The sequence below is a fragment of the Ambystoma mexicanum genome, chromosome 5p (assembly GCF_040938575.1).
Source record: "Ambystoma mexicanum isolate Mex_15411 chromosome 5p, UKY_AmexF1_1, whole genome shotgun sequence".
Classification (NCBI taxonomy): domain Eukaryota; kingdom Metazoa; phylum Chordata; class Amphibia; order Caudata; family Ambystomatidae; genus Ambystoma; species Ambystoma mexicanum.
The window spans coordinates 997,384,989-997,412,268 of NC_090930.1; the positions used below are offsets into that span (position 1 = coordinate 997,384,989).

The 27,280-nt window shown below is 47.4% G+C and overlaps 1 protein-coding gene across 1 annotated transcript in view; it reads left to right on the top strand.

Annotated features, from left to right (window-relative positions):
• RIOK1 (RIO kinase 1) overlaps positions 1 to 27,280 on the top strand; it is an 862,653-nt gene that overhangs the window by 114,634 nt on the left and 720,739 nt on the right. The gene's annotated exons all lie outside the window — the stretch shown is intronic.

The following is a 27,280-nucleotide window of genomic DNA, read 5'->3' on the forward strand; positions in this document are numbered from 1 at the left end:
TATGGATGGTGTTTATCCTCTTGCGTTGTGATAGTGGAGTGCACTCTGTGGGCTTGTGTCTTTGTACATTGGTTATGATTCGGAAGTCGTGGTGATGTTGAGGGCTGCTGTTGTAGGTTGGCTGGGGTGTCTGCGTAAGAGTGAGTTTCAGATGTTGGTAGGGGGCGTTCTGGATTTGGTTGTTCTAGGGTGTGGGTAGTTACCTTAGGGTTTCAGGTATTTGGCCAAGTAGTGTGTCTTCTTCCTTCCGCGGGTGGAGGGAGTAAGGAGGGCGGTTACGGGATACTGGTAGTTGAAGTGAGGGTAGAGCAATTGATATCAATGTGGGTTTCCTGAATTATGGCAGCTTCGTATTTAATTGGGGCAGTGACCTAGCTGTAGGTGATTGCTTCCAGCGTTTGGCTAGGTGTACCTGGATAATGGGAAGCCCTTGGTTTCAAACTGGCACACCCGAGGAAGCAACCTAGCTTAGGTATTCCTGTACAGTGGGGGAGAGTGCCTGGGTTTAACGAAATGGCACACACGAGGGACCACACCTCAATTTGAGATTCCTGTACAGTGGGAGAAAGGCCTAGGTTTCACAGAACACACCTATATTTGGGATTGCTGTGTAGTGGGAGAAGGGCCTAGGTTTCACAATACAATAGGCCAGTCTGGGAGAACAGACCTAGATTTGAGATTGCTGTATAGTGGGAGAAAGGCCTATGTTTCACAATACAATTGGAATTTAAACAGTTAGTATTCACAATGGATTTCTGAGAGAATTTGACAGATGTGTGCAGTTGGTGGTGGGTTTAATTATTGCAGGTGCTGGTGGTTTAGGGTGAGGTGAGTATTGATATAGTTATTAGTGCCAGTAATTGTGCCTACCTTGTTCGTTGACGCTGGTTGATGGCTGTCTGTTCCTCGTTTGGCACATCTAGACCCTGTCACAATCTGCCTGAGCTGGTCGCGGGTGGAATTATGCTTTCACAACCCTCTAGATGGGCAGGGGTGGGGTAAGGAACACGTTTGCTGCTGCTTGGGGAATAGGCAGCGTTTACCACTGCAACCGGGGTACTAGGTGGAGGTACACTGCTGTCCTGTTCCTTGGGCTTGGCGTTGGGTGGAAGCCAGACTGTGAGGGACAGTGGGTTGATTTGGGTTAATATGTAAGTAAAGACTGAGGGGGAGGGTGGCAGTTTAGGCTGGGATTATTTTTGGTGGGTGCCTGCCTCCCCTGCTGACACCAGCAGACACCTCCTGGGCTGCCTCTTTGGGGGCTGCCCTTTGCCTTGGGCCCCTCGCCCAGCGTGTGTGACCTAAGAGGGAAGTCTGGGCCAATCACAGGTCGGGCGGAGCGGGAGGTGGGAGTGGGTCGGGGAAGCAATCGAAGGGAAAGCTGGACGCACCGGTCGGCAAAAGATGGATTAGACACCCAAATTAAACAATATTTGGCACTATAAGTGCTTACCTCGAGGCCAGGGAGCTAAGTGGCTGAGGAGTGCTCAGCAACACCGGGTTGGACCTGCGTTGTTGCTTGTGATTTCAGGTGGGCCAATCACGGGTCGGGGGCGGGAGGCGCGAGCGGGTCGGGGAAGCAATCGATGGGAAAGCTGGTGCACAGGAAGCACCGGACGGCAAAAGGTGGATTAGACACCCAAATTAAAAAAATGTTGGCACTATAAGCACTAACCTCGAAGCCGGGGAGCTAAGGGGCTGAGGAACTCTCAGCAACACTGGGTTAGACCCAAGTTGTTGCTGGTGATTTCTGGTGGGCCAATTACAGATCGGGGCGGATCATTGCTGTTAAAATGTCAATGTGGTTAAGTTTGTTGGTGAAGTGTGTTGCTGTTGCTATGTTGAGTGCAGTGGGTTTACTTTCAGTTCTTTTTTTTAAAAAACTCTTTTTATTAGTGGTCCGGAAAACACAAACACAGTAACAGCAGCATCGTACAAATTGAAATCAACATGATACGGAAATAGAGGGATACAACAGTACATATAACCTGAATCCACCAGTGGTATCAAGTCTAACCATCACTGTCATCATCTGGGATCATATCACAAAGAAACATTCTGAGGGGTCCCCAAATGTCCTTAGGCCTGCACACCGAAGGGCGTGTGAGGACAAACTGTTCTTCAGCCTCGTTTACATAGACCAGCTCCCGGAGGAACTGCTTCACAGTGGGTGGCGCCGGATTCTTCCATTGTTGCAGGATACATTTTTTGGCCACTGCACATGTGACATTGAACAGCCTTCTGATCTTTTCGGAGCACTTTCCTATGTCCCCAAATAAGTATTTCTGTGGAGTCAACACCGGGGGAATTTGTGTGATTTCATCAAGTACATCTGCTACCTCCCTCCAGAACCCAGCCACCACCTGGCAGCTCCAATACATGTGGAACGAGCCAGCATAATCTGTTTTGCATTTGGGGCACTGACTCGGAGCATCAGAAGCGAACTTGGCTATCTTGGCCGGGGTGTAGTGCAACCTGTTAAGAATTTTAAATTGGATCACTCGTAGTCCAGCATTTAAGGAAACCTTCTTGGTGAGAGAGCAGTACCTGTCCCAAGTTTTATCATCTAGAGGGATCTGGAGATCTCTCTCCCATTTATCTCTGTTCAAATTGGCCGTTGGTGAGTGTGTCTGTACTATGGCATATAGGCTGGATACCTTCAAGCGGTCCCCGGCCGTGATCATCTGAACGCAGGGGTGTGTAGGGGGTTCATCAGGGAAGGACGCCCAGTGTTTTTGGAAAGCTGATCTCATACGCTAGTACTGCAGAACTCTAAGTGGGCCCCTGCCGAACGCACCAGTTATCGGCTGAAGGGTTGCGAACTTCCCCTCAATAAACATATCTCCCAGGCGCATCTCGTCTCCGGGATCCCAGGCGGACCGTAGACAGACATTGTGTGTCGGAGGGATGCCAGGGTAGTTCCAGAGGGAGACCTCCGGGTTATACAGGGTCGACAATCCCAGTTTCTTGAATATTGCTCTCCAGGCACCGACAGTACAACTAACTGGGTTGAAATCACATGTATCCCTATAGCGGGCATCAAAGATTACAGACTGTATGTTCGTGGGAGAGGTGGTGAGTTCCTCTACATCAACGTGTGGTGGGCCGCCATCCCTAGAATACCAATATTTAGAGAATTGGGCCTGGGACACATAATAATATAGTTCAAAGTCAGGGGCCGCCAGGCCGCCCGACGAGTATGGTTCAGTTATTTTTCCCCATTCAATTCTGGTAGTCTGCCCATGCCAAAGGAAGGTTGTAGCCATTGACCTAAGTTTCGTGAAGAAGAGTCTCCCCGGCCAAAACGGTATGTTCACAAACAGATAGAGCAATTTAGGCAAAACTACCATTTTAAGAACCGCTACCCTGCCATGTAATGATATCGGAAGGCGGTCCCACAATAGAAGCTTGGTCTTTAGGGCCTGTAGTGTGGTGTCGTGATTGTCGGCGTATAACCTATTTTTACCGTGCGACACAAGTATTCCCAAGTATCTGATGGACTCACTGGACCACTTCAGCCCGCCCAGTGAGCTAGGGCAGTCAGTTGCCGGCGTGAGAGGGAAAACCTCTGACTTATCCTTGTTTATGGAGTAGCCAGAGTATGAAGTGAATTCTTGAATCTCCGCCATTACAGGCGCTAGGTTGTTTTCCGGTTCACGGATATATAGGAGCGTGTCGTCCGCGTACAGAGATATTAGCTGGGTTGCCCCCTTTAGGTTAATGCCCCTGTTGGAATGTCGAAGCCTGACCGCTATTGCCATTGGTTAGGGCAAATAGTATAGGTGAAAACGGGCAGCCCTGTCTAGTGCCCCGTCCCAGCAGAAACATATCTGAGATTGCCTTATTGGTCAGGACCCGGGGCCCGGGTTTCGTGTAAAGTAATTTCACGTACCTGACGAAGTTCAGGCCTATCCCAAATGCCTCAGGTACTGCTAGTAAGTAGGCCCAGGACACAGAATCAAAGGCCTTTTCAGCATCCAATGAAACCGCCACAGCGTTCCTTCCCGGGTCAATTTGGGCCATTATGCCAAAGAGAGTACGCAGGTTAAGCACAATAGATCTAGCGGGGACAAACCCATTCTGATCCGGGTGAATGAGCGCCGGGACCGCCGGTAAAAGCTTGTTGGCCAGTACCTTGGCGAATATTTTGGCATCTGTATTAATAAGAGATAGCGGTCTATAGGACGACATATCCTGTGGAGGGCAGCGAGGTTTAGGGAGAACAGTTATCAACGCCTCTCTCATGGATGTAGGCAATATGTTACATTCAAGGGATTCTTCCCAGACCCGCAACAACAACAGAACAAGCTCTGCACTGTATTCCTTGTAGAACTCTGCACCCAGCCCGTCTAACCCCAGAGCTTTATTGGACGTTAAATCTTTAATCGCCTCAGCAATCTCATCTACAGTGAGAGGTTGGTCCAGTGCCAGGCGGGTCTCCTCCTGGAGTTTCGGCAGCGACAATGCCGCAACGTATGCCCCTGTCTCAGTAGCCGATTTAGTGTCTCTATTTTTATACAATCGTTCGTAGAACCCAGCGAACTCAGCATTAATCTCGTTCTCATTAACCAAAACCGCACCGTTGGGTGTTTGTATGCTGGTAATTTGATTAGTGTGTCTGTCCTGTTTGAGTAAATTAGATAGTGTCCTACCCGCCTTGTTGCCCTCGCCATATCTTCGGGCTTGGATCGGTGCAGCAATGAACTGCACTTCCCTGGAGGCTAGTTTGTTAAATTCCTGGAGATGTTGCTGTATGTCAGCTAATAAGGCTTTGTCATGGGTACGAGCATAAGTGTCCTCCAGAACTTTCAGTTTACCTTCAGTCAGGGCCAGTTCAGCCCGAACTCCTTTAAGAAGACCCACAGATTTAGAAAGTAGCGTGCCTCTCACCCAGACCTTGAAGGATTCCCACACTGTGGAGCATTTATCGACTGAGTCGATGTTAATTTCAAGGAACTCAGAAATCTCAGTGTGCAGCCCCTCCACCACCCCGTGGTCCCTCAGCAAACCCTCGGGCATCCTCCATCTCTTGGGGGATCTAGGGCAATTATGAAACGTGACCTCCAGTGTTATAGGGGCATGGTCAGACATCGTGCGAGCCAGTATTTCACATGCCTTTGTTCCATCAATAAATGAGGGGGAGACAAACCAGTAATCGATTCTGGACTCGGAGTCATGTACCGATGAATAGTACGTGTATCCCCTCGCAGTCGGGTGGAGGACACGCCAGGCATCCTCTAGGGAGAGCTGCGAAAGGATACTTTGCATAGTGAGAACAGCCCGGCTTGGTGCTCTAACAATCGTGCTGGATCTATCGGGTACCGGGTCCATAGCAATATTGAAATCCCCTCCCCAGACTATATTAGGAATATCGATCGCAGAGATCAATTGGTATACATCTGTATAAAAGGCAGGGTCATCAATGTTCGGCCCATAAGTGTTGACCAACAATATCTGCTGACCAGCGATCGAGCCCCAGACAAGAACATATCTACCCTGAGGGTCTATTTTATGGCCCTCGAGCCGGAGCCCAAGATTCGGGTGTATGAGCATAGCAACCCCCCTGGACTGGGATGAGTAGTTGGTACAGAACCTGGACTTGCCCCAACCAGGCAACAGTAAATCGTTATCGGAACCAACAGTATGAGTTTCCTGTAGCATAACAATTTGGGCACCGTGCCTGACAATGTAGTTTCCCACCTTCTTGGCCTTCAAACGATTATTTAGACCCCTTACATTCCATGAAACAAGTTTAACCCTCAAAGCGTGAGCAGAGCCTTGCAAAACAATTGTAAGGATAGTACCCCAAACCCCTCAGATGTCGCATCAGGTATCATGGACCATGTCAGTGCACTCCAGACCATTTGTTTCAACAGTAACTTATAACCATTTCCCGAAAGAACTTTCCCAGAACAGAGACCCATGCAGTTGGGTAGCCATCCAGCTACACACCATGGGGTTCGAAAAAAAACAGTCCCCAACTTTCCCCATCCTGACCCGCCCACCACCCTCACCGTCTGCCCCAACTCGTCAGTGTCCGATCCCAAACTTATGGAACTCTCCCGGGGTAGCCTTGTTGCCTCACATGACCGCCATCCCCGGCCTCCAACGCCACCACTCTCAGGAGATGGCTGACTGTAATCTCACATCAAAAGGGCCCTATGCAATAGGGCCAAAAAACCACTGAATGCCAAATCATGAAAATATGTAATTCCTAGTCCGCCAGTCGGGGTCTATTGTTCGGGGCAGGTCGCTCGCCTCTTAGAGGAAGGGGTATAGAAGACTCAATATAGGATAGGGCTTCGGATGGGTTCTCAAAAAAGTGCGACCTTTCAGCATGTTGGATTCTCATTTTGGCCGGAAACATCAAGGCGTATGTGATCTGCCGTTCTCTGAGGAGCCTCTTGACAGGTTCATATGATCGTCTGCTCGCATGGACAGAGGCGGAAAAGTCAGGATAGATATGTATGCGGTTTCCCTCATAATGCAATGTGCCAGTCTCTCTAGCCAAACAGAGGACTGTGTCCCTGTCCCTATAGTTCATCAGGTGAGCAATTCTAGTTCGTGGTGGTGCCCCCGGCTTGGGCGCCGGGGCAAGAGTGCGGTGCGCCCTCTCAACTAGGAAGTGTTCAGACAATGCCTTAGGCCCAAATAAGGATTTAAAAAGTTCTTCCATGTGTTTCTCCATCTGACCCTTGCCGAAGGATTCGGCCACCCCAACAACGCGGACATTGTTTCTTCTGGACCAGGATTCGAGGCCCTCACACTTGCTCTGCAGCTTGCTCATCGTGTCTTTAATATAGGATATATCACGACTGTGGTGCCCAATAGTATCCTCATTAGCACTTATCCTGCCTTCTGCCTCAGTGACACGAGCACTCTCCTTATCGATCCTGGCCTTCAAGGAGCCTATGGTAGCCACTATCTCATCCAGTTTGGTATTTACAGCCAGGAATCCGTTCTGAACTAGCGTGGCCAGTTTATCCTCTCTGTCCAACACATCCCGTTCAACCTGTTCTCCCTCATCTGGCTGCGTGCAAGTTGCCACAGGATGGCTAGCCGTATTGGTAGATGTGTCCATGGGGCCCTTCTTCTTGCCCCCAGGGGTCTTAGAGGCTCTGCTTGACTTGCTAGGCTCCCCCATGATTGTATCTTATCTGTGCGTGTATTGGATCTGACAAGGGATATCCGTAGGGTCGAGGCCCACCCCACAGGGAGCAAACTCAAGGGGTACAGAAAAAAGTGCAAAATCAGGGTGGAAGTATCCTCCCACGTATATGGAGACCAGCGCACCAGCGAGAAATCCAGTATATTGGCCCCCAGGGGTCCTCCCCAGACAGTAGTGTGAAACCAGAAAGACTGCGTATCTGTTGCGCCGAGGGGGCGATTAGTCGTCCCAGCCAGCAAGAATCAGCCACCAGCAATACGCAGGGTACACTGCAGTCCAGACTACAAGGAGATTATGGCTCTAGTGTGGCACGTAGAACGCGGGAGGTTCACCGCCCCAAATCAGGAGTTCTCGAGAGACACTCCGGCACCCAGCACCGGATGCCGCCTTTACCGCCAAGCGAGGCATTCCAGGAGCCACATCTGTACAACTCAGCTGGCAACGGTACTACGTAGGAATTTCAGCCCTCGGCAGCACGGCAACCAAGAGGCACTCAAGGTGTCCCAATTTAAGAGACAGGAGCGTGGGCCCAACGGTCCGTATATGCAGCGTAGCTGGCCCCCAGCCGTACAGACAAGCGGAGGGGCTCAGAGGGGGGAAAGCGGCGCCGCAGAGGGACCACGTCTGCCGGGGGACTGAGGGCCAGGAGGTCGCGGCCCCCGCAACGCCGGCAGGGCTCCGCGTTCCCTCCCCCCACACCCGGCAGCAGCTTACTTGGTTCGCCGGATTGGCGGCGTCAGGATCGAGCACCAGCAAAAGTCGAATAATACCAGGGCAATGCGAGGAGGTCCGGCAGGCAGCGACGGGTCAAAGCAAGGACCGGGGCACGGTAGGCCATCCAGCGCAGCAACGAGTCTCCCAGAGCGTCCTCACAAAAGGATGCAGGATCCGGCGCCAAGGAGAAAGCTCTGCCCAGCAGCGGCCCGCAGTGCCTAGCCGCCCCGATTGTCGGGTAAGTTCGCCTGGAGCCAGGAGTTGGCCCAGGAGCGCCGCTCGCGTCGGAGGAACTCCGCGAGGGCAGGGCTCGAGAATGCAGCACCGCCGAGGGCTCAGATTTTCACAGGCAGTGCCCGATCCCGGCCGCAACTGGCACACTAATCTACAACAACGCAGCCAGCCAAAGAACGGATTTATCAGCTCAGGATGTGAAGGCGGCGCGGGAGCTTCGGATCTAAGCGGCCATCTTCTCAGTGCGCAACAGGGCCCCCCCCCCCCGGGTTTACTTTCAGTTCAGAGTTTTAATGTGTAGTGTTGTGGTTTATCATGACCACAAAGTAGTTAACAGGTTGTATGGATGAATGTGTTGTCATTGAGGTTTTAGTTTATTCAGCACAGTGTGTGTGTGAGAATGACATGTTGTAGGCGTGGGGTTCTGGGGGATTGGGGGCGCTCCACACACATCAGAGTTATTGTCCTTGCTAGGTGGCTGGGGATGCCTACCCTCGGCAGCGGTATAGTGAAGTTCTGAAGTTGTGTAGAGGTGTGAAGATGTTTCAGTTGGTTGACAATGTTTTGATTGGCAGTGTCATCCGTTATCACAGTTTGACTGTTTTATCCACTGTCATGGGTATTGTTTTCTTATCCCATGGTTTGGTATGGTCGTGTGATGATGGTGCTAGGTGGTCTGTATTATGTCCCTGGAAGAGGTACAACCTAGCTTGTGGTCATGGCTGCCGTGATAGTAGTGTGGCCAGGTGTATTGTTGATGGAGGCTCATTTGTTTGTGTGTGTGTTGCATGGGTGGGCTTAGGCCTGATGTTATGAGTTTTAGCCCCGTCGCAAGTTGTTTTGAGTATGTTGATCAATCCCTCCACCATCCAGTGATGTTCCTTTCAGTTTGGATCAATCGGATTCCACCTATGGTTGGTCAATTTTGCAACTTTCTACATCCTTGTTGGCCGCAATGCAGATTCAGCAGTTTATGGTGTAAGTCTACTCCTTCTGAGTTGTTGGTGCCTAATCTGCATGGCCAGCATGTTTGGTGTTGCTAGTATCAGTAGGAGTCTGTTGCTTGCTGTGTTGCTGTTTGTGTCGGTCTGGTGTCAAGTGAGTATATTATACTGTGCATGAAGGAATGGTTTTGTAAATTTACATCCCTCTGCGTGGGGATTATTTCCAGGTTGAGATGGGATACTTGGACTTTAGCGAGTATGTGTCTGTTGCAGCAGGTCTACGTGCCAGCCCAGGTTGGGGCAGTCTGTGCTTGGGCGTGGCAGGCTTGAGGTTCACCAGTGGCAGTGGGGAATAGGAGGTATTCAGTAGTCGTGTGGTGGTTTGTGGTAGTAAGTTGTAAGCCCAAAAGGGGCATGTTTGCGCTTAAGCTTGACAGGCTTGAGACCCACCAGTGGCAGTGAGTGGTGGAAGATGGTATGTGCATTTGTTGGTGGTGGTGGTGGTGAATATAGATTTGTGACGCAGCCTTTCTGCTGAATGTTATGTACACATCCTTTGATCCTACAGAGGGGTGGGGTGGGTGGGGGCGGTAGGGTGGGGGGGTGGGGTGTGTGTGTGTGTGTGTGTGTGTGTGTGACAAATATATCTTAGGTTGTTTGTTGAAGGAAGGGAGGTGTGTTATATCCTGCCTTCCATCTTGCATGGATGGTGTGATGTCATGAGAGAATGTTCTGGAGTGCATGGAAAGTTTGTGGTTGAGTGAACGTTCCACTACAGGCATTTGGAGTTATGTAACCTGGGTGGTGGGAGCCAGTGGGCTTCCCTGAAGCTCTGTTATCCTGCTCCTAATGTCCTGATGTTACCTTTTTGTAGTGTAAAGCTTACAATCCTACCTGCTGCCCCCAGGAACCTGTGTTGTTTCTCTGTATCCCCAAATTTCAGCTTTCCACCTTCACAGGAACCCGTCCTGGAGCAGCTGCTGTGACCGCAACTAGAAGGATGCCTATCGTCGCCTGTGTGTGGAGACAGTTTCTGGAACTCACCTTCCTCCAACCTGCTAAGTGTCCTGAAGAGGACTGCATTGGTGGTGATTGCATTTCTTCATCAACAGAGGTTGCATCTTGCATCTGACTGGAATAATCCTTCATCCTGCAACTCCTGGGCACCTCTCACCGGAACCAGTGGTGGAAGATCGTTTCCCCAGACGATCCACATCCGCATCTAGGAAAATCTGATTCAGGGGGTAAATATCAGTGCCCCACTGTGCCCTACTCAGGATAACATTTGGAACAAGTCCCTTTACCTCCTTATTCCATTCAACTCAGCTTTTGGTCATCGAAATTGAGTAGAGTGTCCTGCCCCTTGGTTAGCGTTAGGTGTGGAAGAAAGGAAAATACATACTTACCCCTGGTAAAATTGTTGTAAAACCTTTAAACTATCGCCAACACAAGCCTAGTGAAACCTACCTACAGAGACTTCATTCTAGGGAGAAACATTGTGGCTCCTGTGACGTTTGGGTACAAGGATCCATTCATTTTAGGGTTTGGACTTCTTAAATTAGGTTATTGACTTGTGATCTGGTTCCATCGTTGACTGCATCTAAAATGCTTAGCTGCTTTGCTATATTATTTAATGTTTATTTGGACCTATGGCGACTGTATATATTTGCATCAAAGAGTGTTGTGCGATACTACCTGCTAGATTAATTTACAGTGTGTTTAGAAGGCCTATAATAACTGGATTGTTATACTTGTCTGCCTAAATTGAATTAGTATGTGCCATACTGTGTGGACTCATTGAGGGCCCCTAACCCCACTCACACTCTCCCAAGAATAAGCCTTGACTGCTCATCCATGTACATTGATTCTGTTTTGGCAATTCTCTGAGTTTCCTGTTCACTATACTAACTAAGGTGGCCTCCTAAAATCTGTCCAGGAGACCAGATTCTAGAACTCTGTCTTAGCATCCACCTGGATCAAGTCTCTCCTCATCTCTCTGCACATTGCAAAGACAAAAGGCACCAAGTAAGTACCCTGTGTGGTCCGAGGTCTCTGGAGCCCCTTCACTGCATACTACCTACCCACTGTATCGACCACCCAACCTGCTTTAAAAGAAGCCTAAAAACGTTCTTCTTTAATTGTCTTCTAGAACGAATCTGAATAAACTCTGCACCTCTTCAGCCCCTGATCTACACCCTGGCTTGCCTTCCCAAACGGTTCCTGCACAATTTCTTTTGTATCCTTCTGCGCGATTATCCTCGATTTATCCTGTTTCATCGAATCAGAATTGTATGCCAATGTGGCTAGTCTTCACTATTTAAAGGCCACAAATACATACTTGAGTCTTATTTAGTCCTTTTTATAGTCTATGCAAACTATCTTTTAGGACAAATTATTCAACCGGTATAACTATAGGAATGAATACATGTTGTCTGAACTGCTGTGATGTGTTGTCTGTGCATTGCAAGCTTGAAGTCCCAGAGTCTTTTCACAGTGTTTGTTCGCCTGGAGATGGAGACTACAAGCCCTTTAAAAATCACACACAGCGCAGAGTGTGCAGTGTGTTGGCAGTTCGGCACGGCGGGGGGGGGGGGCACAGCTCGGTTAACCACGCAAAATTGAGACTGGAGGATTGATTTAACGAAGACGCAGTGAGTGGCCCTCCTTTTATAATATCAACATTGTCGGTATCGTGACTACCTCCTTAATACTGGCCTGAGAGAGTGTGTGAGCAATCACACTCCCCCGCCATCCCCTTCCCTCCCTCTTTAGCTCTTAGTTCGCCTTACGTCCATGTTCGATCTTAGGAGTGGTTTTAAGATACCCCACACGTCCTGTCATTTGGTTATGACACAGGACCGGGCTGAATGCATCATAACGGACACAGAACTGATGCAGCTAATAATAGATCTGCCGATCCGTTTATCTCCGGGGAAGGGACTTCAAGTATAGGGGCTAGATTACTGCCTTGTGCCTTATTGTGTGAGGAGACTGAAACTTTGGAACTGGTGGCTGCTAATGTATTAGCAGCGCCGTGAGATGGCAAGATTACAGCCTATTTTCAATGTTGTGCGTGTGACGCCTAAAGAAATTCAAGCAAAGCAAGTATTGCATGTTAGACATGAAGTTCCAGGTATAATACACAGCGCTACCCCTAGTGAAAGTGGTGGGTCTGATACAAGGAGTTTTGTTTGGGATATGGAGGCCGCTGACTGTTGGCAAAATGAGGCATATGCTTCTCTGGATTTAACTGAAATGTATGTTTATGATTCACACTCCCTCGTTAAAAATGACTTGACTCCAACATTGTGTCCCCCTCGATGCAAATTGACTCAGTTATGTAATCTGGAGCCATGTATAAATGAAGAGGAGGACAAGACCTTTCAACCAGTGTTGGAGGAAATTAACCAGGGGCTTAGCATCCTGGTTGCATTATATGAAGCACATTATATGACGGTCTAAAGGTTGAGGTAAAAACGCAATCTACGTTATTGGAGTCTTTGTTATTTAAATTTAATAACGTGGGTAATTAAGACTGTTTGGATCAAAATAAAAATACCCACAGGTCACCGGAAGAAGTCAGAGATGCGGAGTGCATGGGAAATTTGATGGTCATCCCAGAGAGCCTCCTGGGGCCACAGCCTAGTGGGTGTCCAAATATTGATTCACGCCTGGGCCAGAGTGGCATACAAGAATTAGTACGCAATGATGCTCAATGTATAGGAGAGGTGGTTCAATTGAAACAGAGGGAGGCTGTTCTATATAAGGAGGCCACGATGTCCATAGATGCCTCCATAAATGTTGATAATTCAATTGTATTGTGTGGGGAAGATCATACTCAAAATTCTCATCCTAGGAAGGTAAAAAAGAAACTGACCCAAAGTAAGTTATTGGACAAGGCAAAGGAAGGTGAAATCACATGTGACCACATGGAAGCAAGGAAGCTTTTATGAACACTAACAAATCAGCCCTCAGTTATAGCAGTCCTTAGAAATCAGCGAACAAGACCATCTAATAGATCTGGAAAAGGCACCATTCGAGCTCCTGGTTCAACAAACGGGATACCTTACATTAAAGATAAGGTTGATAGGAGCACACAAGTAGTTGGTGCTTCTGAGTATGTTATGGCAGCAGAAACAGAGACTCGGATCAATAGAGGGACACAAAGTACGCCCCCTGTACATGGGTCTGCATTTACTGATGGGCGCAGTGGGGATCATTCGGAATGTACAAGCACAACTATGCTACCATTTATGCGGCATATGGCAGGGGGCTAGTAGTGGGCTGCAAGAAGGGGGAACCCCCTCCAGGCAGTTCACTACATATTGCAGCCCTCTGACTATTCTTAGACCTGCATCGGATCCCTTTGTAACGTGTGTAGCTCTTGCACAGGACGAAAATGAGACTTCTGGAAATGGTTCATACAAGGATGTTCTCTTGAGAGGTTTGGGACATCAACCAGCTGCCTTTTTAGCACCCCCAGTATTTAACATAGGTGCTTTAAAGGAACCCCCTAGATTAGTGCCAAATTGTGCTAACAGAGTTAATTCAGTGGGTCAAAAAGAAGCCCATTTCATTTTGAAGGGCGCAAGAGGCTCAGACCATCCCCTTCTTGAAACGAGGTCTGTACCCATTCTATCGGAGGAAGGGTCTAGGACTCTACCTAATTCACAAATATCCCAGTAAGCCTCGTTAGTGGGAGCCTATCAACTCTGCGTAGAATATTTTGTTAACTGAATATAGGTAGGTGATTCTAAATAGATCAAATATTCTGAAATTCCTTGTGTGGTGCCGTCCCTGAATGCAATTGCATCCACGGATATTACACAGGTTGATTTTATGGATCTTTACCGTACGGATCGTGCCGTGTTGTTTATTAGTGGTCTGTGATCTAATAGTATGAGAAACCCTTTCATTACGGCAGGTAGGCTTTGACATCTCACTGGCCCAATTGCAGATACGAAGGGAATGGAAAGCTGAGAGGTAATGCTGAGCTTTTCGACCAGATGAGATACTGGTCTCTATAATAAAGGAGATTGATTAATTAACACCTTTAGTCACTTGAGTAATGGTAGACAAACCAAGTGTGATTGGTCATGGGCGGGAGGTACCCTAAATGGCCCTAGAAGGGAATTACTTGACCAGCGTCCTCTTTACTAACAGTCCTTTTCTTTCCTTTCCTTGAACACCGTGGCCATAGTAAACTACTAGGCGATCCTGTCCTGGGGAATTACCTAAGACAACATACTGTTATCTGCCTGCAGGAGACTTGGTTAACTAAGGAGGTACACACATATGGTTTTGGATCGGTTTCACAATTAGCAAAGCCAACTTTTAACAGGTCGTCCTGTAAGCGGACTTAGTTCTATGTGATTTTAACAAACAAAGAAGGAATTAATTTTTACCGAAACATAAACAACAAAAAAATAAACTTTGTTTTTGTTTTATTTTGGTGGATGGTGGGGTTCCCCCAAACCCTTGTTTACCCATGTTTAAAACCCCACCTCAACCCCTCCCCACCAGATTTAACCCCAGCCCCACATATATATATTTTTAAAAAATCAGTATTTTTTCATTGTTTTTGTTTCGTTTAGAATTCATTTGTTATATTTTGTTCGTTAAAATCACTGGATACCAGATTACTTATACTTTTAAAAATCAATACGGGCATGAAGATAATGGCCTCAGATACAATGACTAAAGGTTTAAGTGTTCATTTTAAGTCGAAAGTGGGGTGTTTAGTTGCAAATTATTTTTGTTAAATGTTTATTGGCACATGGGGATTTGCACCTTGGTAATGATGTGGGATGCTATTTCCGCCTGTGTTCATGGCTGGCGGGACTTCAATCTGGGGGGCTATGGTTGTTCTTGAGATTTGAATTCACCCTGCTTAGAATACTGCTCCTTTAACTCTGTTAAAAGGTGTCCACCTACTAAAAAAGAACACAGTCTTCTGGATGGAGATGTTGTCTCAGTCTGGTGGGTCTTTGTTTGAGTATGTTAAATTGGGTCTCTTCTATAGACCCCGGTATTCCCTACCATACTTGGCATAATGGTACTTCGGTCTCCACATTGGATTTCATTTTTACGGAGGAGGGCTTGTTTGATCACTGCTCTCCTCTGTTAAGCACCCGAACACCACTGAGTGACCACTCAATATTGAGTACTGAAATTAACCTACGGTGGGGTGAAAAACATTTGGAGGTTGGTCTGCAAGATATTGCAAGTGAAGGGGTCCTGTAATTGGACTTTTTGAAATCCGACCAAAGTTACTTGGGTGAATCAAGCCCTAGAGGAATAGTGTTGCTTGACCACAGAGGAATGGGTGCTTAACAGTTTAACTGTAGAATTGTTTAACCCATTTGTTCAGAATATACTATCTAATGTTTTAGGGCTAGGGGTCCCACTGATACGACATCTCAAGGCTCACATCAACACAAGTTTGATCATGAAGTGGCAGCAGGTAAAAAGAGACTTGGGGCAGAAATTAAGTCAATAAAAGTTCGACATGGGAAAGACCCATTGGAGTCTGTCAAATTAATTAAGAAAGTTTGTCTGAGAAATAGAAATTGGGCAAGGCGGAGAAGAGCCCATTTAACCCAGTAGGACAGTGAATATATGTTAGAGGTTTTGGGTAGCAAGAATACATCAATTTTCTGGCGTGTTATGAACGGTGTTACAAAATCCCAAACCTGTAAACGGTTAAATGCAGTGGCTGAACCGGTCCGAGCAGCCCATTTTGAAAAGGTATAGGGTCTCATTTCGAGTCTGGCAGTAACCCTGCCGGTGCTACTGGCGGTTTGCCGGCCGACTCGTAATATTTTACCGGTGCCTGACTTCCTGGTGCCACTGGGTCATTACAACTCCGACGGCCTGCAAAGTCAGGCGCCAGTAAAATGTTAGCCATAGAGTCCCAAGGGGACTCAAACGCTTGCACCGTTGCTAGCGGTGCGGGTGCTTCTGTGAAGATTCTGCCTACCTTGTCCGCTGCGCCCGGCAGGGTCAGACTTGTCGGGCGCAGCGGCCACGGCAGGCAAACTCATAGTTTGCCAGTCTGGAAACAAGGGTGCCGGTGAGTTACCGGCACCCTTGTTTCTGGACCAGCAAACTTGTAATGAGACCCATATTCTTTGGATAATCTAAATATTAATTTTAAATTTGAATTGAATTTAGCGGATTGGCAGTTACAGGTTGATGAAGAATTATCTTTGGACATTTTGGGAAAATGGGTACATTTCAGTCCCCGGGACCGAACAAGTTATCTAATTTGGTCTCCCGTGGCAACCCCTCTTCATGGGAGGGAATTTTGGTTCAACATTTTAAAGATGTGATGGCCACAAATTGCTTTCCTGTCACCTGGTATACTGCCCATGAGGTCCCAATTTATCAAAAAAAGGCACAAAAGATGATCCAAGGAACTATCGACCAATCTCCATTCTTGACGCAGACAGGAACGGGTTTGCCGCCTTGCTGCTGTGTCATGTGGAGAATTGGGCACAGCAAACGGGCAGAATTCTAAAGTGGCAAACCGTTTTTTAGGAAGATGGTGGGGACATCACTAAATGTTTTTTTTAATGAAAATGTATTCAGTCAACGGCCTGGTGCAAAAAATATTCTTCTGTATTTATTGCACCAGTTGACTTAACTGCAGCTTTCGACAGAGTTAATAGGGACCTTCTCTGGAAGAAGCTTCCGGGTGGGGAATTCCTTCAGGACTTTGAAGACTTTTAATTGGTATGCATGAGACTTCTGTAATACAAGTGAGACTAAATCAAGATGGTGCTCTTTCAGCATGTAACGCTCACCTGGTTCCCCCGGAGGCGCGGGTCTTGATCTGGCGAGGATACTGTCTTCAGTGTTAGGCGCAGGGTTCGTTTTGCTCCCGGACTGGGCCCCCTTCCCACCGACAGTTTAAGCTGAAGAGAGAGATGTCTGCAAGGGTAAACCAAGGTATTAGTGTTAGGAAGGTTCGGAAAGTTCCTAGCCCCTCTCGCCCTTTCTTTCCCCGTGGAACTGGGTTGATATTGCGCTTACCTTATATAGGTAAATGCCGGGCTCTCCATCCTGCGTCTTATGCAGGGGCGCTGGATCCAGTTGCTTCACTGGATGCGAGCTCTGCCTCTTCATAGCAGAGGATTTGCTGAGAGCGAAGACGCCGTTAATGCACGAGCGTGCCTTGTAAGTATTAAAGTTCCTTTTGCCTTGTTTTCTTCTCTTTCAAAAGTCTTAAGTCTGTAAAGTCTATGTCTTTCCCTTTTCAGATGCTGTGACGATGAAGATTATCCTTCTAATGGCACGTAAGTAGAAAGACTGCACTAGCGCTGGAGAATGCTCCGTAATGTCTCTTTTGTCTTTGCAGGTGCTGAGGTGCTGCGCGAACAGATTGAAAGCGAGCATAACACAGGTAAGCAGTCTTGTAACTAAGCGTTACTAACCGATGTATCTTGCCTTGCAGGTGCCGGAATGCAGCGCGAGCTGAGTTGGAACGGGCGTAACACAGGTAAGCAGAACTTGTAGTTGAATATTACTAACCGATGTTCTCTCTCTTTGCAGATGTCGGATGCCGGAAGAGAAAGGCAGAAAAAGGCGCCTTGGATGCTGCCGTTGGATTAGGTAAGTAGATTCACTGCCTTTACTTTAACCTAACCTGTGCCTTTGTTTTGCAGGAGCTGCAGAAGACTGAAGAAGACTGCAGATTGGATTCCAGCAGGTTATTTCGTGTTCACAGGATCTGGAGCTGGAGGTTTCCTGGAGCTGACACGGTGAGCGTCCTTCTGCAGATGCAGAATAACGCGAAGCACGTGAAACCAATCGGGTGTGGTTTAAATAGCCTTCTGTAGTGCTTAGGCGTCTCCTTCCACGGCCCCACCCAGGTAAGAAAAGAGTTCCTGTGTTCTGCTTCCAGGGAGTGGCTCCTGCTCCACCCAGACAGGAAAAGTAGTTCCAGGCAGAGAAGGATCAGGAGACCAGTTAGCTGGTAAGTAAGCAGCATGGTCTGCTACAGGTAGGTCCACCAAGCACTCTTATCCAATATGAGCCCGGCGCTTCCTGTGCCGGGACCAGTCACCATCATGAGCCTGGCGCCACTGGCGCCAGGACAAGGTCCAGAGGGTCCCTATAGGGACTGGCTGGTTCCTGGGATCAGAGTCATGGGCCTGCTTCCAAGGTCGTGGGGCAAGTCCTGACCCCTTGGAAGCAGGGATCATGACGGCACCCCCCCTCAAGGCCCCTCCCAAGGTTGACTTCTCCGGAGGTCTTGGTTTGTTAGGAAATGTCCGATGAAATTTCTTGATTAGTCGGGGAGCGTGTACATGTTCTGCAGGTTCCCAAGATCTTTCTTGGGGGCCGTAGCCTTTCCAGTCAATCAGGTAGTGTAGTTTTGATTTGGAGATCTTGGAATCCAGGATATTTTTGATTTCAAACTCAAGTTCTCCGTCAACTAGGATAGGTTCAGGAGATTTAGTCAATCGGGTTTCTGGTTGAACAGGTTTTAGTAGTGAAACATGGAAGACTGGGTGCATTTTCATGCGAGGGGGTAAATCCAACTTGACCGCTACTGGATTTATTATGGCAGTAACAGAGTAGGGTCCCAGGTATCTTGGGTTAAAGGTGTGTGGTCCCTTTAGGGGTAAATATTTGGTGGATAACCAGACTTGATCTCCTATTTGGTATTGAGGGGCTTCCTTTCGATGTTGATCTGCTCCTTTCTTGTATTGTTCCTTGGCCCTTTGAAGGTGGATAGTAGCTTCCTTGAAGGCTTGGGTGATGGTTGAATGTAGGTGGTCAACTGCTGGTGTTCCAAGATCCTGAGGTGGATCCAGGTTAGAGGTTCGAGGATGATTACCATACAAAAGAAAAAATGGGGTCTTTCCGGTTCCAGAGTGGACTGAGTTATTGTAAGCGTACTCGGCTATCCAAAGGATGTCCTTCCAAGTTCCTCCTGTCTGTTGCAGCATGCAGCGTAGGTACTGTTCCAAAGTCTGATTGGTCCTTTCGGTCTGACCATCGGTTTGTGGGTGGTGACTGGTGGAAAGCCTCACATCAATTTGAGCTAACCGACAGCAACTCCGCCAGAAGTGGGAGATGAATTGACTTCCTCTGTCTGAGATTAAAACTGAAGGAAAGCCGTGCAACCGAACGATGTTTTCAAGAAATTCTCGAGCCAGGATTGCTGCTGACGGTAACCCCTTTAGTGGGATGAAATGTGCCATTTTTGAAAATAAGTCTACGATTACCAGGATTGTATTGTATCCGGAACAGGGAGGTAAGTCGGTGATAAAGTCCATGGAAAGGGTATGCCAGGGATGAGGTGGAATTTCAAGTGGTTGTAAGAGGCCTGCTGGTTTTTCCTTAGGACTCTTGTTCTGGGCGCACACTCCACAGGACATGACAAAGTTTCTGATGTCTTTTCTCCAAGATGGCCACCAAAAGTGACGCTTGACCTTTTCCGAGGTCTTGGCCATACCCGGGTGTCCTTCCATTAAGGAGTCGTGATAACAAGAGATGACTTGAGTTTGTAAGCTGGTACAGGGTAGATAAAGTCGTTCCTTGAAGTATAATAAGTCGTTCTTTACTGTGAAGTCTTCCCCCTGAAGTTGCCATTTTTGTATGTCCGTTGGAGTTACAAGTTGTTTAACCTGGGTTTCAATTTCTTCAATGGATTGCATGCTGATCAAACCCAGGATTCTTTGTTCAGGAATAATAGGTACGAGCTCGGGGTTAACCATGTGTTCCTCTACTCCGATTCGAGAGAGGGCATCCGCTTTACCATTCTTATTGCCTGGTCGGTAGGTGATTATAAAATCAAATTCAGCAAAAAATAATGCCCAGCGAAGTTGTCTGGAGGATTGAGCTTTGGCTGATTTAAGATACTGTAGATTACGATGGTCAGTAATGACTGTGACTGTGTGTCGGGCTCCTAAGAGATAATGCCGCCAGGCCTTAAAGGCGGACTTAATAGCCAACAGTTCCTTATCGGTAATGGTGTAATTGATTTCTGGGGCTGATAATTTGCGAGACCAAAACGCCACGGGGTGCAACTGGTTGGTTTCTGGATCTCTTTGTGAAAGCACTGCTCCCATAGCAAGGCTGGAGGCATCGGTCTCGACGATGTAAGGTAGTTTCGGGCGGGGATGTTTTAAAATCGGGGCGGAGGTAAATTTAGTCTTTAGCTCCTGAAAGGCTTGTTCTGCCTCGGTAGACCATTCAAAACGTTTGTTTTTTCTGAGGAGAGCTGTAATGGGTTGGACTACCCGAGAAAAGTCTGGAATAAACCTGCGATAGAAGTTGGCGAAGCCCAACATACTTTGAACCCCTTTTACAGATGATGGTGAGGGCCACTTGATTATTGCATCTACTTTCCTCGAGTCCATGTGAATTCCGTTAGGTGACAAAATAAATCCCAGAAATTCGACCTCAGTAACATGAAAGACGCACTTCTCTAATTTTGCAAAAAGTTTGTGTTTGCGGAGCCTCTCCAGTAATGCGGTTACATGTTTTCGGTGTTCTGCCTCAGAGGACGAATAAACCAGAATGTCGTCAATGTATACAACTACACACACATCACTGAGTTCACGGAGCACGTCATTCATAAAGAACTGGAATGCGGCCGGTGCGTTACACAACCCGAAGGGCATCACTTGATACTCGAACAGTCCATACTTGGTACGAAAGGCCGTCTTCCATTCATCGCCCTCCTTTATTCGTACCAAATGGTAGGCTCCTCTGAGGTCTAACTTAGTATATATGCAGGCGTTTTTGACTTGGTCAAGTAGTTCTGGGATCAATGGCAATGGATACCTGTTCTTAATTGTAATCTGGTTCAGGGCACGGTAGTCTATACACGTTCTTAAGTCTCCCTCCTTTTTTGGCACGAAGAACAGAGCTGAGGAGGCCGGGGACTTCGAAGGACGGATGAATCCGTTAGCCAGGTACTGGTCCAAATATTGCCTTAGGTGGAGATTTTCAGGTTCAGTAAGGGCATAAATCCGACTGCACGGAGGAGTGGATCCGGGAATCAGGTCTATCTGACAGTCGTATGATCTGTGGGGAGGCAAAGAATTAGCTTGGTCTTTCCGAAAGACATCTTGGAATTCCTGGTATTCAGGAGGCAGTTGCGGACTCTCAGAAACAGTTGCAGCTAGTTTGGTGGAGAGCTGAGGGTAGCAGGTAGAAGCGCATTCTGGAAACCGGATTGTCTTTGCTCGCCAATCAATTTGAGGATTGTGTTTCTCCAACCAAGGAACTCCCAAGATGACTTGAAACTGAGGGGCCTTGATCACATCAAACACGATCTTCTCTTGATGCCCATCTTGGCTTACTAACGTTACTTCCATGGTGGTGTGAGTTACGGGTCCGGAAGCTATTTCCGTCCCATCCACGGTGGTAATGACGTCTTTCACCGTCTTTGGACAAAGAGATAGTCATCCTGGCGGCCAGCTCACAGTCCAAGTAATTCCCGATTGCGCCACTATCAATGTATGCTTTAATGGCATGCATACGATTAGGTTGTTCAGGACTCACGAGGACCATGGGCATGATGAAATGCGAGGTCAAAGAACTGGTTTTAACGCTCGGCAAGCGGACCTCTACACTTGCCGGGCGAGGTCGTTTCCCGGCTCAGAATTCTCGGTACCTTTATCAGACGCCCCTACTATCTTCTTCTTGGGCTTCACTGGACAATCTCGAAGAAAGTGCCCTGAGTTTCCGCAATAGAGGCATAATTGCAGTTGTCTCCTCCTTTCCCTCTCCTTTTGGGTTAACAGACCTTTTACACCCCCTATTTGCATGGGTTCCACGGAATCAGTTCCTTTCGTAGAACTTTGCGGCCTTGAAAAAAGTCGGGTTTCAAATCTGGATCGATCGGCTTTCCGATTCTGTAGTCGATGATCCAATTGCACTACCAGATCGATATATTCGGAACAGTCTTGTGGAGGATTTACCACTTGAGCCAGAACGTCTTTTAATTCCCCACGCAGATCTCTGTAAAACAGTGTGATCCTCTTATCCTCCGGCCATCCGGTTTCCACCACTAGTCTGTTAAATGATGCAATATAAGTCAGAAGATCTTGATTGCCCTGTCGTAGTGAAAGAAGTTCATTGTCCAAGGCCTGTCCCTGATAGTGCCTTGCGAACAGTTTCTCCATACTGGCTTGGAAGTTCTGGAAGTTATGGAGAATGGGGTCATCTTGAGACACTAAAGGAACAGACCAATCTGCGGCACTGCCACTGAGATAAGAGAGCACGAAGGCCACTTTAGCCTGGTCCGTTGGAAAAGCGGCGGGTCTGCACAAAAAGTGCAAGCGACATTGATTGAAGAACACAGCAAACTTTTTTGAATCACCTGAAAAGCGTTCGGGCGGAGCCAAAGGTATATTTCCTGGTAGATTGATTTGTACCGGATTCGAGGAAGCTGGAGGAGCGTGGCCCCCACTTGGGGTTGGTAGAGGAGTTTGTCCAGCTTGGGCTTGCAGCAATAGTCTAGCCAAATCGTCTGTTCGCTCTTTGGAGACCACTAACTCCCTCCTTAGGGCATTTGTTTCCTGACGTGCAGCGTGTACTTCCGCCCTCAACTCCCCAAGTAATTGGGCCAACTGGTCTGTGTCTGAAGTTTCCATTGCGCCTGGGCGGGAATTTTGTGGTAAGGCTTCGCGTTCTGTAACGCTCACCTGGTTCCCCCGGAGGCGCGGGTCTTGATCTGGCGAGGATACTGTCTTCAGTGTTAGGCGCAGGGTTCGTTTTGCTCCCGGACTGGGCCCCCTTCCCACCGACAGTTTAAGCTGAAGAGAGAGATGTCTGCAAGGGTAAACCAAGGTATTAGTGTTAGGAAGGTTCGGAAAGTTCCTAGCCCCTCTCGCCCTTTCTTTCCCCGTGGAACTGGGTTGATATTGCGCTTACCTTATATAGGTAAATGCCGGGCTCTCCATCCTGCGTCTTATGCAGGGGCGCTGGATCCAGTTGCTTCACTGGATGCGAGCTCTGCCTCTTGATAGCAGAGGATTTGCTGAGAGCGAAGACGCCGTTAATGCACGAGTGTGCCTTGTAAGTATTAAAGTTCCTTTTGCCTTGTTTTCTTCTCTTTCAAAAGTCTTAGTCTGTAAAGTCTATGTCTTTCCCTTTTCAGATGCTGTGACGATGAAGGTTATCCTTCTAATGGCACGTAAGTAGAAAGACTGCACTAGCGCTGGAGAATGCTCCGTAATGTCTCTTTTGTCTTTGCAGGTGCTGAGGTGCTGAGCGAACAGATTGAAAGCGAGCATAACACAGGTAAGCAGTCTTGTAACTAAGCGTTACTAACCGATGTATCTTGCCTTGCAGGTGCCGGAATGCAGCGCGAGCTGAGTTGGAACGGGCGTAACACAGGTAAGCAGAACTTGTAGTTGAATATTACTAACCGATGTTCTCTCTCTTTACAGATGTCGGATGCCGGAAGAGAAAGGCAGAAAAAGGCGCCTTGGATGCTGCCGTTGGATTAGGTAAGTAGATTCACTGCCTTTACTTTAACCTAACCTGTGCCTTTGTTTTGCAGGAGCTGCAGAAGACTGAAGAAGACTGCAGATTGGATTCCAGCAGGTTATTTCGTGTTCACAGGATCTGGAGCTGGAGGTTTCCTGGAGCTGACACGGTGAGCGTCCTGCTGCAGATGCAGAATAACGCGAAGCACGTGAAACCAATCGGGTGTGGTTTAAATATCCTTCTGTAGTGCTTAGGCGTCTCCTTCCACGGCCCCACCCAGGTAAGAAAAGAGTTCCTGTGTTCTGCTTCCAGGGAGTGGCTCCTGCTCCACCCAGACAGGAAAAGTAGTTCCAGGCAGAGAAGGATCAGGAGACCAGTTAGCTGGTAAGTAAGCAGCATGGTCTGCTACAGGTAGGTCCACCAAGCACTCTTATCCAATATGAGCCCGGCGCTTCCTGTGCCGGGACCAGTCACCATCATGAGCCTGGCGCCACTGGCGCCAGGACAAGGTCCAGAGGGTCCCTATAGGGACTGGCTGGTTCCTGGGATCAGAGTCATGGGCCTGCTTCCAAGGTCGTGGGGCAAGTCCTGACCCCTTGGAAGCAGGGATCATGACAGCAAGATACCTGTTCAACAAGGTGTAAGACAAGTCTGTGTCCCTTGCTCCATGTCTTTAATTTATATACCTCAGACATAGGGGAACATTTGACGAATGTATCTTTTGCTTCACCAAATCTAGCCCATTTGAAAGTAAGGTAGCTTAACTATGCAGATGATTTTCTCCTATTTGACAGTACAGAACGGGGTCTACAATACTTGTTGGATACATTTAATAGCTATGCCAGCTCAAATTCTTTGGCCGTTTATCTAAAGAAAACGAAAATCATGCAGTGTTCGGCCAAGATGAAAGAATCTCAATATAATTGGCTTCTGGAGCTGAGGTCCTAGAAAAGGAGGACAATTTCATATATTTAGGTTTTCCAGTGTGTTCAAAACCAAATATTTTTTTAATCCAGGAATGGATTACAGCACACGCGGTTGCAATGGTAAATGAAATGAAGCGTGTTGACTAAATTTGGTACGTTTTCGGTGAGACCACTAGTTCTACAAAATTCTGTTCCCATTGCCGTTGTACGTTATGAACTTGGACCATGTTCACTTGAAGTTAAAGCACACTGGAGACTTTGATAATTTTACAGAAAATTACTTGTCCCCTTGAAATATTCCTTACTCTCGGATTTGCATATGGCAAATACAGATCAGAGCATCTTGGCTTGTCAGAAATAGAGCTTCTGAACAACCCAGAGAAGGTTAAAAAGATGCTGTATGCGGATGACTGGACCCAAACTATTGAGGAGTTTTACTCCTACCAATCCCTTCAACATATGAATAGGGATCGCAAAACAAATAGGTGTGATTGCTCCTTATCTGTTTAGGTATCCGAATAGATACTTCAGTTGATCTTTTTTTTAAATTTTGATTTCATTTGTATTTGACGAGAGAGATCTGTGGAAAATAGCATTGGCTCTCAAAAGATAAATTGCTCTGTCGATTTTGCACTCAAGTGGGTTTGAAAGAAACGTACCATCTGGTGGTAGTTTATCCATCCCTTGAGAGCAAAAGGTCCTTATACCTTAATACATTTGTTAAGAGTAGAAAGTTGTTTGATTGTAATGGTGGAGACTTTTCAAAAGACGGTCTGGCTGGCCGTATGACCTCTATGGTTGACTCGATTGTTGGTTTTTTTTGGGCAGCTTGCAGTTGGACAAACCTTCATAATACATTATTGCCACATCCTGGGCACTTTATTAAAATGTACTTTTTTTTTTTTTAATTTCTTTTATTGATTTTATGCAAACAAAACAATGAAAACCAAACAAGCAGCATAATCATAATGGTTCAATTACACATCAAGTTATTGTAGTCACTGCTCCCATTATCCCTCCCTCCCCCCGTGAGCCTATTTGTCCATCTCTTTCAGTGTTTGGCACATGCGGCCGAGTTTCGTCCTCTTCAGAGTCTTTTGGGTTTGATATTACTCCAAACAATTCTGTTATTAGCGTTTTCCAGGCCAAAAGGTGCCCACCTCCCCCTCATCAGCCCGGCTACTCGCATCTTGCCATGCCACAGTTTCAGCCTCTGCCCATTTCTGTAAGTCCTTCCACCATACATCCACCTTAGGTTTGTGGCATTTCTTCCACCCCATGGCGATCCTACGTTTCGCAAGCACATACGCCAGATTTCTTAGTTTCTCAATATGTTTGAGTTTCCGTGGCCTAGGGAACCCGCCCAGTAAGCAGGCCCAAGCCGTGTCTACGACAAGAGTAACCCCTTCATCGGCCAATTTCTGCGCCACATCACTCCAGTAGCACCTAATAATCGGGCATGACCAAAACATATGTGTCATGTCAGCGTTTTCCAGGTTACATTTAGGACACACTTGTACTCCAGCGTTTCGGAACTTAGATATCCTCAAGGGGGTCATGTATGCCCTATGCGTGACATACAGCTGAATTTGTTTTAATCTGGCATTTCTAGATACTTTTTTGTGGTAACCCAGGGCACGCTCCCACATCCCGTCCTCCATCGGGGCCCACACTTCCATCTCCCAGTCCAGTCTCAGATGCGTCAAATCTTTACCCACCTTAGCCATCAACATCTCCTACAGACTCGAGATCTCATGACCCCCTTCAGACATATCATACATTGCTTCCAAAACCGCATCTTGTTCTTCTATCAAAACTGTTTCTGGCCAGGTGCCCTTAATCATCCGCACCAATCTAATGTATGTGACATATTGCCCCACGTGTAGCCCCGCCTCTTCGTTGAGTTCTGTAAACTCCTGCCAAATATCGCCTAGCGTTGCCAGCCCCACCGATTCCCAGTAGGTCCTAACAATCGCCTTTAGCTGATCATCCCCTCCTGTCAAAGCAACCAACGGTATCTGCGGGAGGCACGGGTATGGGACCTCCATTAGGCGACAAGCCCTCTGCCAAATTTTTCACCCAAGCTTCAACATCGCAGGGCGCCCCCTCATTTCAGTTTAGGACAGCCAGATCATTTCTTTCAAATAAAACGGGGCACTGTCCTGGGCAAGCACCCTTTGCTCAGGGATCACTTCATCGGAAAGCCACTTAGCCACATATTGCAACTGTCCCGCCAAATAATAAACCTCAAAATGGGGCAGTCTAATACCTCCTTTTTCATAAAAGTTCTGCAGTTTCCAGAACGCCACCCTATTTCGGGTACCGTGCCCCGGGAAATCCCTACACATGCTGTTCAATTTACTAAAAAACTTATTGGGTATTATGTATGGGATATTACTAAAGTAATGCAAAAGCCTGGGCAGAACTACCATCTTGAGCATAGCCCCCCCCCCCATTATCGTCAAGGGCAATCTTGCCCAGAACTGCATACTGTTTTTGATTTTCTCGACGGCTACTTCCGTATTGTGTCTGTGTTCATCTTGCGCCGTGTGATATATATCTACGCCTAAATAGCGAAAAGAGCTTGTTGCCCACGGTACCTGTAGCACCGGTAGTCCTTCTGCAGGGATCCCCTTATAGCTACCTAATGGGAATATGACAGACTTTAAAATGTACTTTAACCTAATGCTGACTAACTTAACGCACTTTTATGTAAATGCACTTTACTGTAAGGTATTTTAATTAATTGCATTCTGTTTTAGTGTGAGGTTGATTGATTTTGATCAATGGATTTTAGAGCTTTTTTTCTTATAATTGTAAATGTTAAATGGATTGTGCAT